Source organism: Lactuca sativa, chromosome 3, assembly GCF_002870075.4.
Source record: "Lactuca sativa cultivar Salinas chromosome 3, Lsat_Salinas_v11, whole genome shotgun sequence".
NCBI classification, from domain to species: Eukaryota; Viridiplantae; Streptophyta; class Magnoliopsida; order Asterales; family Asteraceae; genus Lactuca; species Lactuca sativa.
The window spans coordinates 240,588,962-240,597,852 of NC_056625.2; positions in this window are offsets into that span (position 1 = coordinate 240,588,962).

Here is an 8,891-nt window from a genome sequence, read left to right on the forward strand (position 1 = left end):
AATTTAAATATACGGCAGAGGAGATGCTTAGACGTGGTAAAAGATTTGGAGGCATTACTTGTATGGGGTTCGATGCACTATTTTCACCCCCGGGAAGGCCAATGTGGTAGTCGATGCTTTAAGTTGTAAGGCAGTGAGTGCTATGGTACCTCCAATTTATGGATATGATCAAGAAGGCATAGGTAGAGGGATTGAAAAAGGAAAATTGGAAGATTAAGCGGATTAGGGGGCAGATTCCATTGTCAGAGAAAACCGGGGATTATTGACTCATTGTTTTAGGGTTTGGATTCGACATTTGGTGGGTGCGACAAAGGATTTTCTAGAAGGTGCATAAGTCTAGGTTTTCTATCCACCTGGGGGCCACAAAGATGTACCGAGACCTGAGATTGAGCTACTGTTGGCCCTGTATGAAGCGAGAAGTTACTTTGTTTGTTGAGTGGTGTTTGACTTGTAGGAAGGTCAAACCTGAGCATTAGAAGCCTCACAGTAAGGTCTAGCCATTACCCATCCCCATGTGGAAATGGGAGGAAATTACCATGGATTTTATCACCAAGTTACCCAGGACGACGTGGGATGTTGACTCTATTTGGGTTAATGTGGAGCTGACTAAGATTGCTCACTTTATTCTGATTGTTGAGAGCATATTCGCTGAGAAGCTAGTGGATATTTATGTTCGGGAGGTAGTACTCAGGCACGGAGTGTTGCATCTATGGTCTCGGATCGTGATGTTCGGTTCACTTCCAGGTTTTGGAGGAAGTTTCATGAGGAGTTAGGCACTTCGCTACACTTCAGTACAACTTGTCACCCCCCAACCGATGGGAAAAGCAAGCAAACGATCCAGACACTCTAGGATATACTTCGAGCTTGTGTTCTAGACATTGGCGGGATTTGGGATACTTACGTCCCACTAGCAGAGTTTTCCTACAACAATAACTATCATGCTAGTATTGACCTACCTCCATTCGAGATGTTGTACAGAAGGAGGTGTAGGACTCCGGTTTGTTGGGGGAGGTTGGTCATTGGGTCATGGAAAAAACTGAAGTGGTGCTTAAGACCACTGAGTTGATTCAGTAGGTGCATGATAGGCTGCGAGTCACAGATAGTCTTCAGAAAATCTATGCGAATCGACATCGATCAGATCTTGAGCTTCAGGTGGGAGATTCCATATTACTAAAGGTCTCACCCTGGAAAGGTGTCACCCGCTTCCGGAATAGGGGCAAGCTGAGACCCCATTTCATTGGTCCATTCAGGATTGTTGGCCATGTGGGCAAGGCCACTTATCAGTTGGATCTCCGTGATGAGCTTAGTCAGATCCATAACACATTCCATGTGTCTGAACTATGGAAGTGTGTATCAGATAAGGCTGCAGTTATTTCATTGATGATATTCATGTGGATGAGAGCATGAACTATGTTGAGAGGACCATTGTAGTCTTGGACAGAAAAACTAAAGCGATTCGTAATAAGGTGGTGAAGCTAGTGAAGGTGCAATGGTATCACCGAAAGCGCTCTGAATGGACATGGGAGTCGGAGGAGGAAATGGAGAGCATTAACTGTATCTAATTGTGTCAGCAGACTTCTAGGACAATGTATAATTCATGTGGGGAAGAGTTGTGACATTCAAGAATCTATGTATTCCTTTTATTCCCATGAAGTATTTCATTTTCGGAAATTTTAGACACTTCATATGTTGGGTGTATATATGTCTACGCTTAGCGTACACTTGCTCATGCATTGGGTAGCTGAGGCTTATATGTGGGGTATACGAGTAGGTACGTGGGGTGTACGGAGTTGAGGGAAAAAACCCTAATTTCATGGCTTGGACCCTATTTAAACACACTTATATCATTTGGACCAAGCCCTAAACAGCCTCCATAACCTCTTTTCATCCTTAAACCCAATCTTTGCAAGAGACTATGAGTTTTGAGCCTAAAGGTGATTTTGGTTTCCATTTTAGTAGGTTTTCAAGATGGTGAAGGTGGTGTCAAGCCTTGAACGTGAGAAGTGTTTGTGGATCCAGCATGTAGAGCACCTTGGAGAGCTTTTGAAGTTATAAAGCTTACATCTTGATAATCCTTTTTGTTAGTTGAGTTAGGGTTTTGTAGAAGTCCACTTTTGGGTCCATAAATGCTCTCTTTTGAGTTTTGGAAACTCCAGAGGTTAGGAAGGTTAGATCAGAGGTTCTATGGCAAGGTTATAGAATAAAAATACAAACTCGATGACTTCTATGGCTCCATACTTGAGTTAAGATCCTTGGAAAGGTCTTAATGAAATAGAATGAGGTGTTGGGATACCATGTGGCATGCAAGGGTATAAAGTTGCCAACTTTATGCTAGAGGACCTCTTAATCGACTCAGATCTAGACTTAGATATTGCGTTTCCACCTATTAAGCACTTAATGGTTGTTGGTGCATAATCTATTGGTACGCTGGGCATACTAACCTGTATGTTGCGCGTACCACCGCTGAGCTTAGTACGTTAAGATTACTGACGTTGTACTCTAGGTGCACGCCTTCAGTGGGTGTTGGGCTGTCTGTATGGCTTTTGAGTCATTTGGACTCCACTTCGCCTTGGGTCTTTTTGGGCCTGGTGGCCCATTATTAATTTGGGGCTTAGATGTTGGGCCAATTATGGAGGGAGGACTTTTGGGTCGTAATACAGAAGTTTGGACTTAGGAATTGGGCCTATGTTTTAGACTCGTGAAATGATTCTAATTAGGATAAATCATGTTTATTCAGTGTGAGATTATAGACTAGCAGCCATGCAATATTTTTACCAGCAGTTTGAGGTGAGTCTTCTTACTATACCAATGGGTCGAAGGCACCAATGTTGGCTTATTACTTGGTGCGTTGTATTGTTAGTTGATATACAATGGTTTTGTTAGTTGGTAATCAATGACTTATGTGAAGACCATGGAACTTGGATATCAGACCATGGGGGGAGCCCATGGCATTCCAGGTAAATACCATGGGGGAGCCCATGGCACTTTGATGTTAGACTATAGGGATACCCATAGCATTCCTGGAAAAGACCATGGAGGGACTCTGTAACATACCCCAATTTGCGGTCATTTTAAAAATTTTATTTATACTTATTTGAAAATCAGAGTATTCATTTTAAATAGACCTTATATTCATTTATACTAGTGATTTACATCTCCTTTAATCTCTCAGTGTAATGTAGCTCCATATCGACACGTGTGATACAAATAAACTGGGTGGGTCTGGTTGGGAAACTTGGTAAGTATATATGGATTTCAATCCCACAATGTTATATATATATATATATATATATATATATATATATATATATATATATATATATACTAGAACTCACAACATATACAATTTCATCTCATATAAGAAATTTTACCCCACCCTGTCGATACTCTTGGATCTAAAATTAACCTCGTTACGTAATCCATACTCCCAGATCGAGTATGTCTAATCCATGCTCTCAGATCAATAACTATGCTCATTCCATATTCTCGGACTAGGGACAATTGACTATGTCTAGTCTATGCTCTCAAATCAATAACTACGCCTATTCCATACTCTCAGACTAGAGATAATTGACTATGTCTAATCCATGCTCTTGGATTAATGACGAATAACTATGTCTTATCCATACTCTCGGACTAAGGACAAATGACTAAGTCTAATCTACGCTCTCGGATCTATGACAAGTTTTAAAGTTCTACCCTCCATGTATATCTCATTCGTACTCATAAGGAGATACTACCCAATATTCCTCTTAATTAATTTAGGTTTACTCTGTATCCTAAGTCATCATATATTATCAGAGATGCTCTTAACACGTATTTCAGGCAATATAAAATATTTATCACACAAGCATACATTTAATACTTTAATCAATACATGTATTAAAATCATTTTCATGAAAGAGACTATGGACTCACTTGTTAATGTGATGATTCCAAACTCGGGCAACACTATGCTTCTAACAATTCTATTCTCCTTTGACGAGACGTAGTATCATTACCGCTAGATTTTAGTTTAATATTTATTGCAACTATTTACGAGCGATATTGTTTTATAAGTGCTAAACAATACTTTTCTACCACTATGTACAAAGAAGGGCCAGACATGAAACATTGTATGGAAGGACCATTTTGCCATTTAAACACTTCTGAAATCCAACAACACTATGGGGCCCTTCAAACCAGATTGCTCGTTCTACGAGTAGTTAAAAGATATTAAACCGAAACATAACTTATACTTAAGGTAGGGTAATCATATCTCACTTACTAGGAGGCTTGGCTAGGAACCGGGCTCTGCGGGTGCTAAACCCCCCGAGCCAAAAGATCTTCTTTTCGGAGCCTTCTGGCGCTCCAGGACTCGCCTCTTAGCACTTGGGAAGTACTAGGGATTAGGAGGGGTTTAGAGAGATATTTGAGAGAGAAAGAAAGGCTTAGCTATGAAGTATTGTTAAGAACCTTTCATCATACTTATAGGCTGGAGTTGCGCAGTATGCTGGACATACTCCTCAAGGTACGCTACGTGTATGAGGCTATGATACTCGTACGGTGGGGGGGAACTATCGTTCTTCAGATGGGGCGACGTGGAGTAATGTCAACTACGTGGGGGCGTACACGTGTCCCCTCACATCTTAACCCATAAACTTCTAAATTCTGTAACATTCGCATACAGGCTATATTTTTGACATTCTTTATATCCACGCTTAGTTATCAACGTAAGCTACAACATTCGCTTAAACACCATCGGTTAGTTTTGAATTTATTTTTAAATTTATATTTTAACAGGCTTAGACAGGTAAACTCCGTTAAAATTTCATAACTTTCTCATATGACGTCCATTTTCATCCGTCGTTATAACATTGAGCTCCTATTAATGAGATCTTCAATTATCATTTACGTTGTGTCGGCTAATAATCGGTCAATCTAAAATTCGAATTCCGGATTGTGCATTGCTATGCTAAATCATAGAAAAATCATAACTTCCTCATACGAAGTCAAATTTTGACATTCTGTTTACGCAGACTCTCAGTTTAACGTATACTATGACTTTTGTTTAGGTCTCTAAGGCTAAAAAGTAATTTATCAGAAATTGACTTTTTACGTTACACGGTGCATGTCATGTCGGTTTAGCCATAAAACTTCAACGGGCCATAACTTCTTCGTTATAACTCGGATTTCAATGTTCTTTATATGTACGGAACGCTTGTGACATATACTATAACTTAGTTAAGATTATTTATTCTATATAATCTTTTATTAAATATTCATTTTTTGACGCTTATTGTCTCTAAATTGACTAGCCCAAATCTACGGGCGTTACAGTTATCTCCCCTTTAGGATGATTACGTCCCCGAATCATCAACAAAACATGGCTTATATAATGACTCCATACGTTATCTTTTCTTCCTAGGTAATAACTTTAACTCCTATGTTCCTTCAAATGAGTATCTAACTCTTGGACTTCTTGACTACAGGTGGTGCTCGATCTTGCAACCGCTCTCTATCACACGTTGGACTTTCTCTCGTGACCTTCAAGTCAAAATCTCGATCCTTTTTGGAAACTCCTTCTTCTTCTTAATAGGCTTCATATAAGTTATTTCCTTCAATTACCATAATAGACCGATGGGTCATGTTCTAATGACCTCTCATCGTAGGATGCAACTCTTAGACTCAGGTCTTTTATAGTCATATTCTAGAATGGATGATACCTTCCTTCATGTCCCAATGTGATATAATGACATTCTATCATGTAGCATTTCTAGCTACAAGTTTCTTACTTTCAAGGTGATTGTGATACTTCTATTGATCGCTTCGATTATCTTTCATTTCAATCTTCTAGTTTAAGTCAGATGCTACATCAAACTTGGTTCTCTAAACCACGTAGAATACATATCTTAGTTGGACTCGATATGATATGACCACTAGGGTTGGAATAATAATCATCATCTTCTTAGTCATTACCGAAACGATGACAGACATGAACAAAATATAATCAATTACTAGCGCCTTGGCAGCCTTGTGACTTACCATGATCCAAGTGCGAGTCCTGTGCTACAGGTAGTATATGCTTCTACTACCTTTCACACCTACTCATACTCGTCCCAAGTATTGGCTCGTAGTTTTCCATGTCACCATACAAGAATTTCACTTAGCAACTTAACACACCAGATAACAAAACCAAGGTTTATATTATTTCTTGAAACGATTACATAGATGTTCAAGTTCACCCTACACCATGCCACTTGTATTAGGCTACACCACATGATACTATCTATATGGCTAATTCATACCCTGATATTTAAATATATAGATCATCACTCACGATAATTGTCACCTGCCTCATTTTGGATCATCTGGAATGCTCTTGCCTTTGGCTTTGGTGGTACGTTTGGCTTTGTCGCTCCTTACCTATTTGGGCAATCTCGCTTAAAGTGTCCTTCTTCACCAGACTTAAAGCATGTTTCTCTCTTGGCCGTGGATTTACCGGCATAGCGACTAGTTTTCCCACATTTGAAGCAGGTCAGCTCTTTAGAGCATCTCCCAATGTGTTTCCTTCTATACTTGTCTCACCACTTTTCTTCGTTTCTATCCCCATACCTCTAGTTATTTGGGTCAGACTTTGGGAACCTATTTTTCTTCTCGGAACTTGAAGACCCCTCAAACTTCCTTTTCTCGCCAACTTCAACTCTCTCTAGACCCTTTTCTTTTAACTGGATCTCAAAATTCCCGGCTACCCAGACGACAGCTTTCAAAGTGGTCGCTTGCTTGACCATCAGACCAAAATCTGCTAGCAATCCATTAGCAAACTTGTTGACCTTGGAGAGTTCAGTCGGAACCAAGATAGGTTCAAGCTTCATACAGAAACTTGTTGACCTCGTAGCATATTCGGTGATGCTCATCCTTTCCTTCTTCAAATTCTGAAACTCATTGTTGATCTCTAGAAGATCCTGCTAAGAGCACTACTACATCTTAAGTTGTACCAAAAACTTCCCAATACATCTTGCTAGCTTCTCCCTTGAACATGGTATCAACTAGTAACTCCCACCAGCTTAATACCCCAGTCTTTAACAGTGTAACCTCAAGAGTGGTCTTCTGTTTGTTAATGCAATCGCAACTTTCAAACATCATCTCCATCTCGGATATCCAATCCATAACTCCCATTGGTGTTGGACTTCCAAAAAGAATCGGCGGCTTGGATGCCATGAAATCCTTATACGTACATCCACGTCCATCATTTCCGCAATTGGGTTGGTTTCTTCTAACCATTTGTGGTCAGCTAGACTAACAATCTGACTATTTGATTGTTCAATGCTTAGTTCAGGTTGTACAATAGGTACAGTAGGTTCATCCCAATTAAGCAACATTTACCTCATTTCCTCCCTTTGTTCGGCCATCATAGCGCGAATCATTGCTTGGACTCCTGCCATCGTGATTGGCTTGGGTGCAGCTGCTACCTCTAGTGCATTCTCAATCACAGGCTGCTGATTAGCATTAACATTTCCATTAGCTTTTCCAAATCTGCTTCGATTTCCCACCATATCGATCTATTCACCAAATCAGATGTTTGGTGTGCAGTGAAAAGAATTTAGATAGGAAAGCTTTATTTATGATAGACTTATAAATCTCGTTATCTTTTCGAAAAGTTACATTCCAGTTCTAATACCATAATTAAACATTTAGAAATTTGAACACATAAAGTTTCTAGATTCGGTTGGCAACATACCATAGATCCGATCAAATGATAGCATCATAAAGTATCACCAATCATTTAACACATAAAAGCATTTTAGGCATCCTCCCTAAATAAGCTAGTGTCTATGTCTATTCAGGTGTACTTCCTAAAATATCTTAGACACTCCTCACAATCATCGCTTAGTATTCTAAGTTTACGTCTAGAAATAAATTCTTATTCCTAGTTCGCTTAAACTAATGCTCTGTTACCAACTGTGACATCCCCTAATTTGCGGTCATTTTAAAAAATTTATTTATGCTTATTTGAAAATCAGAGTATTCATTTTAAAGAATAACATTGCGGAATTTGTTCCTAAAAAAACATGATAAATACATTATAAAAGCGTTTCGGAATAAATGTATTTTGTTTATATAAAAACTTTAGGATGTCATCTTCAATACAGAAACATGAGCATAAACAGACCTTACATTCATTTATACTAGAGATTTACATCTCCTGTAATCTCTCAGTGTAATGTAGGTTCATATCGACACTTGTGATATAAATAAACTGAGTGGGTCAGGTTAGGAAACCTGGTGAGTACATAGGGATTTCAATCCCATAATGTTATATATATATATATATATATATATATATATATATATATATATATATATATATATATATATATATATATATATATGTTTTAGAACTCACAACATATACAATTTCACTCATATAAGTAATTTTACCCCACCCTGTCTATCCTCACAACAACATAGTCTATACTCTCGGATCTAAAATTATCCTCTTTACCTAATCCATACTCCCGGATCGGGTATGTCTAATCCATGCTCTCGAATAAATAATTACGCCTATTCCATGCTCTCGTACTAGGGACAATTAACTATGTCTAATCCATGCTTTCAAATCACTAATTATGCCCATTCCATACTCTCGGACTACGAACAATTGACTATGTCTAATCCATGCTCCCAGATTAGTAATAGATAACTATGTCATCTCCATACTCTCGAACTAAGGACAAATGACTAAGTCTAATCCATGTTCTCGGATTAATGAGAAGTTTTAAAGTTCTACCCTCCGTGTATATCTCATTCTTACTCATAGGAGATACCACCCATTATTCCTCTTAATTAATTTAGGTTTACTCTGTATCCTAAATCATCATATATTATCAAATATGCTCTTAACATGTATT